The sequence below is a fragment of the Leiobunum rupestre genome, chromosome 2 (genome assembly GCF_980474605.1).
Source record: "Leiobunum rupestre chromosome 2, qqLeiRupe1.1.hap1, whole genome shotgun sequence".
Taxonomy (NCBI): domain Eukaryota; kingdom Metazoa; phylum Arthropoda; class Arachnida; order Opiliones; family Sclerosomatidae; genus Leiobunum; species Leiobunum rupestre.
The window spans coordinates 7,039,481-7,047,635 of NC_143385.1; positions in this window are offsets into that span (position 1 = coordinate 7,039,481).

An 8,155-nucleotide genomic window follows, 5' to 3' on the forward strand; every position below is an offset into this window, starting at 1 on the left:
TGAAGATGGTGGACCACAAAAGTACCAATTTCATGTTTTCCCCGCTAATTTTCATGTTTACTGTTACACTGCGATACGTATATAAAACTAAATATTTTTTAACAAAAAAATTTGAAACTACAATGATTATTAGTTTGGAACCTTTTTTATTTTTATTTAAATTTTTTACACACCAATTAAAAAGTCTTCACTTTTGACCGCGTCACATTTGGTACTGTTAAAACAATCAACACCAGAACACTTTTTACAAATTGTTGAACATTACACTCCGAATTTTCTACAAGAACATCTTAATCCACATGGTTCTTCAACAGTTACCTTGCACGAGCACCTTATCATATTTAATAATTTTTCAGGGGCTGGCCCAATATCTGTGGCAAAAGGAAGCAGTTCTTCGTTGTTTTTTGTCCAACCCCACAAAATGGGGTCAAGCACTCATTCAGTTAGCGTAATCCACGTGACACATTGCCATGGCACACGTAGTAAATGAAAAATGGCGGCGTTTTCTGTGGGCGGCAACCGAGCCATGTCCAACTCGTTTTTCGCAGTTGCAATTTTCTTCATATAAATTTCGTAACGTAAGGTATTCAAACCATCTCTGGTGACATTAAATTCTTGGCAGAACCACTTTTTGAGCTCTGATTGGCTATCGTCTGCCACGGCGTTTGGTCCATTTGCCAGTTACACGGCAGCATTCTAGTTACCTATGAGATTTCTATGGTGACGCCTGTCGATTAGGTGAGAAAATCGTGATCGTGTATCGTGTTTGTAATCTTTTAGGTACTCTGACGTGATTCGCGAATATTTCGGCCGTGATAATTTAAAATAAGGTTAATTTTAATTATAATTTGTAAATAAATCAATTAATTCTTTCGAAACGCCAATAAAAAGCAGCAGATGATCTTTTAATAAATAAGGCTTGCTATGGGAATATTCTGGGCCGTTGCTATTTTGGCCCGTTTTTCGGGCGTAATTAGCCTAGGGTTATTTTGGCCTGTTTTTCTGTCTAAAATAGCTGGTGATAAGATAAATACTATTTTGGCCCGAGAAACAGGCGAAAATTTACTTGGCCGCGCGGAATACACTAATTTCGCCTGTTTTTCGGGCCTCGAAGTTTTCAGGCCAAAATTATGGCACGCCAAACCGGACAAAATTCGTTTTACTCTCTCTCGCTCTCAGAATGGTAAATAGGCCCTCTCTCTTATATCGTTAGCTCTCTCGCTGTCCCAAATTACGAATATATCGCCCTCTCTCTGACATGCTCTAGCGCGCTCTCTCTAACATCGTCTTTCCCCCTCTCTCTGATATCCTCTAGCACGCTCTCTCTAACATCGTCTTTCACCCTCTCGGACATCCTCTAGCGAGCTCTCACTGACATCCTCTAGCGAGCTCTCACTCACATCCTCTAGCGCACCAAACCAGACAAATTTAGTATTGGTCTCTCTCTCTCAGACTGCAGTTACTACGTAAAATCGCCCGCTATTTGACGTCGTTTTTTCTCCACAATAAAAAAAGGCCTTTAATTTTTTTAATATAATTTTCTTCAATTACTGTTGGATATTTAATTTATTGAAACTTTTTCAATTGTCTTTTTAATTGGTTTTCCGATATTTCAAATATTTTTTCCATAATAAAAAGGTCTATTGTATTAATTAAGTATATTTTTCTTCAATTGGATATCTTTCAATGTGTCTTATTTATAGGTTATGAAAGACAATATTTGAAATCATACGTTTTAAATAAGTTATTTAAAATAGAAGAATTGCACATGCAATATATTTTTCAATTTAAAAAACTTAAATTCGACGTTTGTAAAATAATAATAAAATTTTCGGAGGAGCTTTCGAGCTCGTGGCTCTTTGTCAACTCTATTTTAAATAATATATTTTAAGGCGAAACCCGTCAAATGTTTAGTACTGAAAATAATCACTAGATGGAAACAGCGTTTTAAATTTAAAATTAGATTTTCTTAGCGTCACGCTCTACAGACTGATACTGTACTGAGTGAAAAATTTGCTACCAGAAAAAAACTGTACATATTTTTCTTAAAATTTTAGTATTTTTAACTTATCAATCTCTGCCAAAAAGGACGCAAATTAAAAATTAAGAGTTGCTACGTGTTTTGAAGTGTTGAAAGTGTAATACGTAATACATAAACAGAATTTATTAGGCGATAAATGTATCGAAAATGATGTTTAAAAAGTTATTTTAAACTTCGGTATAAAATATTTGTTAGACAATAAATAGTGCCCTAAATTAAAAATCAAATTACTCTGAAACCTGGTCTAATTATTTATCAAAATAAAACCAGCCACAGCCTTCCATCTTATACTGTTATCACACGTTGTCCGTAAAATTGTAAAAAATTACGTTAAAAAAAAGAGTTAATAAAAAATCGGTTTACTCTGAAATCTGAGGCCCATATTGCAGTTCACGTTTCAGAAAACAGAACGACTTTACTTTCATTCAAACACCTATAAAATGACCGAATATACCTTTTAAGCAGGGTTTCCTTTTTAATCATCATTTTCGATACATTAATCGCCTAATATGTTCTGTTTATGTATGACGTATTACACTTTCATCACTTCAAAACACGTAGCAACTCTTAATTACCTCTCCGAGGGTACGTTGTACCCTGGAGGGGTTATACAATCACCGTGTCTGTGGGTGGGTGTGTGTGTCCTGCGAACGCGTACACATTTTCGGGGCAAAGTGTAATCACTGCGTACGCTTTGTGTTGAAATCACCCAGCGTTGCCAACCTGTACGATAATTATCGTTTTGTACGATAATTTCACCTTCCGTACGATGTACGATATCACAACGTACGATATCGCCAATTGTACGATAATTCAGTAGGATGAACGATATTACAACGTACGATATCGGCAATTGTACGATAATTCAGTAGGATGTACGATATTACAACTTACGATATTGACAATTGTACGATAATTCAGTAAGAATGAGTTTTTGTTATGTACGTTGTTGAAAACTACCAGTTTTGACGCTAAATTATAGTACGCTCTCAAAAAAATAGTACCATTTATAATATTATGCAAAATGGTATTTGTACCATAATTATAGTACGTATGGCAACGCTGCCGGTGATTCTCTATTCCTCTATGTCTAAAGAGAGAAAAGAACCGTTCCCTCTTTTAATTTCTCCCCCCTTTTGTACTCGCTAGTCAGACCTCTAGATATTTTTGAAGCGTACGATAAAAAGAACTGAAATACGATAATTTTCGGGTGTTGGTACGATAATTCTATTCGATCAGGTTGGCAACGCTGAAATCACCGCGTTCGCAGTTGCTAGGGCTCTTTGCGTTCGCAGTTGCTAGGAATTAGGGAGCGAAGTCTAACGGATGGCAAAACCACCGTTTGACGGTGAGCGTTAACGGATTACAATGCGGCTGGGTTCGGTTTTGATGGTTTTACGCTCACCGTCGCGACAGTGTGGATGCAGTTTGATTGGATATTACGTTATTTTAATGTTTATGTGTAGGGTGTGAATGTTTAGTTTGTGTTATGGCGGTTGTGGGTGTTGAGTGTGTTATGTTAGTGTTGGTTGTGTTATGTTTGTGTTGGTTGTGTGTACGTGCATTTTCTCTCCAAACTTTTTCTTGTTGACTTTTGGGACGGCCCGAATGCTGAGTGTTTAACAACCTCTCAACTTCCAATGGCAGGGTTTCCAGCAATAGTTCACGGTATTCGTCTTAGTGTCTATTTGCGATTTATTGGCGCCGGCCGGGAATCGAACCCGGTCTGCTGCGTGGAAAGATTTAATCTAACACCTCAGCCACCGACGCTTGTTAACTTTCAAAAACAGCTAAGCGATAGTCCTTTACGCTGTTATAAAGTTATTGACGTCAAGTTTTACTTCTCCGAGGGGACTTTGTACCCTAGAAGGGGATATACAACCACCCTGTCTGTCTGTCTGTCAGGCCTGCGAACGCGTTCGCATTTTCGGGGCAAAGGGTAATCACTGCGTACCCAGTTTCTTAGAATCAGGGAAAAGGTTTTTCCAAAAGCGCCTTCTTTTTGTCATTGGGTGTAGTATATTTTTTTAATCGGCCGGGATTCGAAGCCGAGCCCTCTTGCACGACAGGTGAGCGTTCTACCGCAGAACCACGGATAAAGTTACGCTTCACTGAACTCTTCCGAGGAGAGGTATATTTTGGCTTGCCAACTTGTTTTTAATTTGCGTCCTTTTTGGCCGAGAAAAATTAAAGGCCTTTTTTTATTGTGGAAAGAAATACGGGCGATTTTCGCTGTCAACTAGCGGGCGATTTTACGTAGCAAATGCAGTCTGAGAGAGAGACCAAATACGAAATTTGTCTGGTTTGGTGCGCTAGAGGATGTTAGAGAGAGGGTGAAACACGATGTCAGTGATAGCTCGCTAGAGGATATCAGAGAGAGGGTGAAAGACGATGTTCGAGAGCGCGCTAGAGGATGTCAGAGAGAGCGTGCCAGAGGATATTAGAGAGAGGGTGAAAGACGATGTCAGAGAGAGCGCGCTAGAGGATGTCAGAGAGAGCGCGCCAGAGGATGTCAGAGAGAGCGCGCCAGAGGATATTAGAGAGAGGGTGAAAGACGATGTCAAAGAGAGTGCGCCAAAGGATGTTAGAGAGAGGGTGAAAGTCGATGTTAGAGAGTGGGGTGGCGGAGTGGTTAGCACTTTCGCCTCGCAGCAAGAGGAGCCGGGTTCGATCCCAGCTTGTGGCACTGGGTGAAAACTCGGAACCACTCCTTCTGCGTTGAGTTTGCAAGTTCTCTCCCCACTGGTTTAAGGGGTTTTCCCCCGAGTTCTTCGGTTTCCCCTTCCATAAAAACTTGTCTAGGTTAACGGTAATAGTTAGTGTAGGGAGCTGTTGGCTCGATCTCGTGGCATGCAGGGCTTGCCACCACCCTCCTACGCATTGTAACCCGGCCACCTGAATTAAGGGCTTCAAAAGTCGCATGATGACTTAGGCCTAAGGTGGTGCCTTGGGTATTAGCCTAGCTGATTATTATTATTAAAAAAAAAAAAAAAAAAAAAGATGATGTTAGAGAGATCGCGCTGAAGGATATTAGAGAGAGGGTGAAAGACGATGTTAGAGAGAGCGCGCTAGACGATGTCAGAGAGAGGGTGAAAGACGATGTTAGAGAGAGCGCGCTAGAGGATGTCAGAGAGAGCGCGCCATAGGATATTAGAGAGAGGGTGAAAGACGATGTCAGAGAGAGCGCGCTAGAGGATGTCAGAGAGAGCGCGCCAGAGGATGTCAGAGAGAGCGCGCCAGAGGATATTAGAGAGAGGGTGAAAGACGATGTCAGAGAGAGCGCGCTAGAGGATGTCAGAGAGAGCGCGCCAGAGGATATTAGAGAGAGGGTGAAGATTGATGTTAGAGAGAGCGCGCTAGAGGATGTCAGAGAGAGCGCGCCAGAGGATATTAGAGAGAGGGTGAAAGACGATGTTAGAGAGAGCGCGCTAGAGGATGTCAGAGAGAGCGCGCCAGAGGATATTAGAGAGAGGGTGAAAGACGATGTTAGAGAGAGCGCGCTAGAGGATGTCAGAGAGAGCGCGCCAGAGGATATTAGAGAGAGGGTGAAAGACGATGTCAGAGAGAGCGCGCTAGAGGATGTCAGAGAGAGCGCGCCATAGGATATTAGAGAGAGGGTGAAAGACGATGTCAGAGAGAGCGCGCTAGAGGATGTCAGAGAGAGTGCGCCAGAGGATGTCAGAGAGAGCGCGCCAGAGGATATTAGAGAGAGGGTGAAAGACGATGTCAGAGAGAGCGCGCTAGAGGATGTCAGAGAGAGCGCGCCAGAGGATATTAGAGAGAGGGTGAAAGATGATGTTAGAGAGAGCGCGCTAGAGGATGTCAGAGAGAGCGCGCCAGAGGATATTAGAGAGAGGGTGAAAGACGATGTTAGAGAGAGCGCGCTAGAGGATGTCAGAGAGAGCGCGCCAGAGGATATTAGAGAGAGGGTGAAAGACGATGTCAGAGAGAGCGCGCTAGAGGATGTCAGAGAGAGCGCGCCAGAGGATATTAGAGAGAGGGTGAAAGATGATGTTAGAGAGAGCGCGCTAGAGGATGTCAGAGAGAGCGCGCCAGAGGATATTAGAGAGAGGGTGAAAGATGATGTTAGAGAGAGCGCGCTAGAGGATGTCAGAGAGAGCGCGCCAGAGGATATTAGAGAGAGGGTGAAAGATGATGTTAGAGAGAGCGCGCTAGACGATGTCAGAGAGAGGGTGAAAGACGATGTTAGAGAGAGCGCGCTAGAGGATGTCAGAGAGAGCGCGCCATAGGATATTAGAGAGAGGGTGAAAGACGATGTCAGAGAGAGCGCGCTAGAGGATGTCAGAGAGAGCGCGCCAGAGGATGTCAGAGAGAGCGCGCCAGAGGATATTAGAGAGAGGGTGAAAGACGATGTCAGAGAGAGCGCGCTAGAGGATGTCAGAGAGAGCGCGCCATAGGATATTAGAGAGAGGGTGAAAGACGATGTCAGAGAGAGCGCGCTAGAGGATGTCAGAGAGAGTGCGCCAGAGGATGTCAGAGAGAGCGCGCCAGAGGATATTAGAGAGAGGGTGAAAGACGATGTCAGAGAGAGCGCGCTAGAGGATGTCAGAGAGAGCGCGCCAGAGGATATTAGAGAGAGGGTGAAAGATGATGTTAGAGAGAGCGCGCTAGAGGATGTCAGAGAGAGCGCGCCAGAGGATATTAGAGAGAGGGTGAAAGATGATGTTAGAGAGAGCGCGCTAGAGGATGTCAGAGAGAGCGCGCCAGAGGATATTAGAGAGAGGGTGAAAGACGATGTTAGAGAGAGCGCGCTAGAGGATGTCAGAGAGAGCGCGCCAGAGGATATTAGAGAGAGGGTGAAAGACGATGTCAGAGAGAGCGCGCTAGAGGATGTCAGAGAGAGCGCGCCAGAGGATATTAGAGAGAGGGTGAAAGATGATGTTAGAGAGAGCGCGCCAGAGGATATTAGAGAGAGGGTGAAAGATGATGTTAGAGAGAGCGCGCTAGAGGATGTCAGAGAGAGCGCGCCAGAGGATATTAGAGAGAGGGTGAAAGATGATGTTAGAGAGAGCGCGCTAGACGATGTCAGAGAGAGGGTGAAAGACGATGTTAGAGAGAGCGCGCTAGAGGATGTCAGAGAGAGCGCGCCATAGGATATTAGAGAGAGGGTGAAAGACGATGTCAGAGAGAGCGCGCTAGAGGATGTCAGAGAGAGTGCGCCAGAGGATGTCAGAGAGAGCGCGCCAGAGGATATTAGAGAGAGGGTGAAAGACGATGTCAGAGAGAGCGCGCTAGAGGATGTCAGAGAGAGCGCGCCAGAGGATATTAGAGAGAGGGTGAAAGATGATGTTAGAGAGAGCGCGCTAGAGGATGTCAGAGAGAGCGCGCCAGAGGATATTAGAGAGAGGGTGAAAGACGATGTTAGAGAGAGCGCGCTAGAGGATGTCAGAGAGAGCGCGCCAGAGGATATTAGAGAGAGGGTGAAAGACGATGTCAGAGAGAGCGCGCTAGAGGATGTCAGAGAGAGCGCGCCAGAGGATATTAGAGAGAGGGTGAAAGATGATGTTAGAGAGAGCGCGCTAGAGGATGTCAGAGAGAGCGCGCCAGAGGATATTAGAGAGAGGGTGAAAGATGATGTTAGAGAGAGCGCGCTAGAGGATGTCAGAGAGAGCGCGCCAGAGGATATTAGAGAGAGGGTGAAAGATGATGTTAGAGAGAGCGCGCTAGACGATGTCAGAGAGAGGGTGAAAGACGATGTTAGAGAGAGCGCGCTAGAGGATGTCAGAGAGAGCGCGCCATAGGATATTAGAGAGAGGGTGAAAGACGATGTCAGAGAGAGCGCGCTAGAGGATGTCAGAGAGAGCGCGCCAGAGGATGTCAGAGAGAGCGCGCCAGAGGATATTAGAGAGAGGGTGAAAGACGATGTCAGAGAGAGCGCGCTAGAGGATGTCAGAGAGAGCGCGCCAGAGGATATTAGAGAGAGGGTGAAAGATGATGTTAGAGAGAGCGCGCTAGAGGATGTCAGAGAGAGCGCGCCAGAGGATATTAGAGAGAGGGTGAAAGACGATGTTAGAGAGAGCGCGCTAGAGGATGTCAGAGAGAGCGCGCCAGAGGATATTAGAGAGAGGGTGAAAGACGATGTCAGAGAGAGCG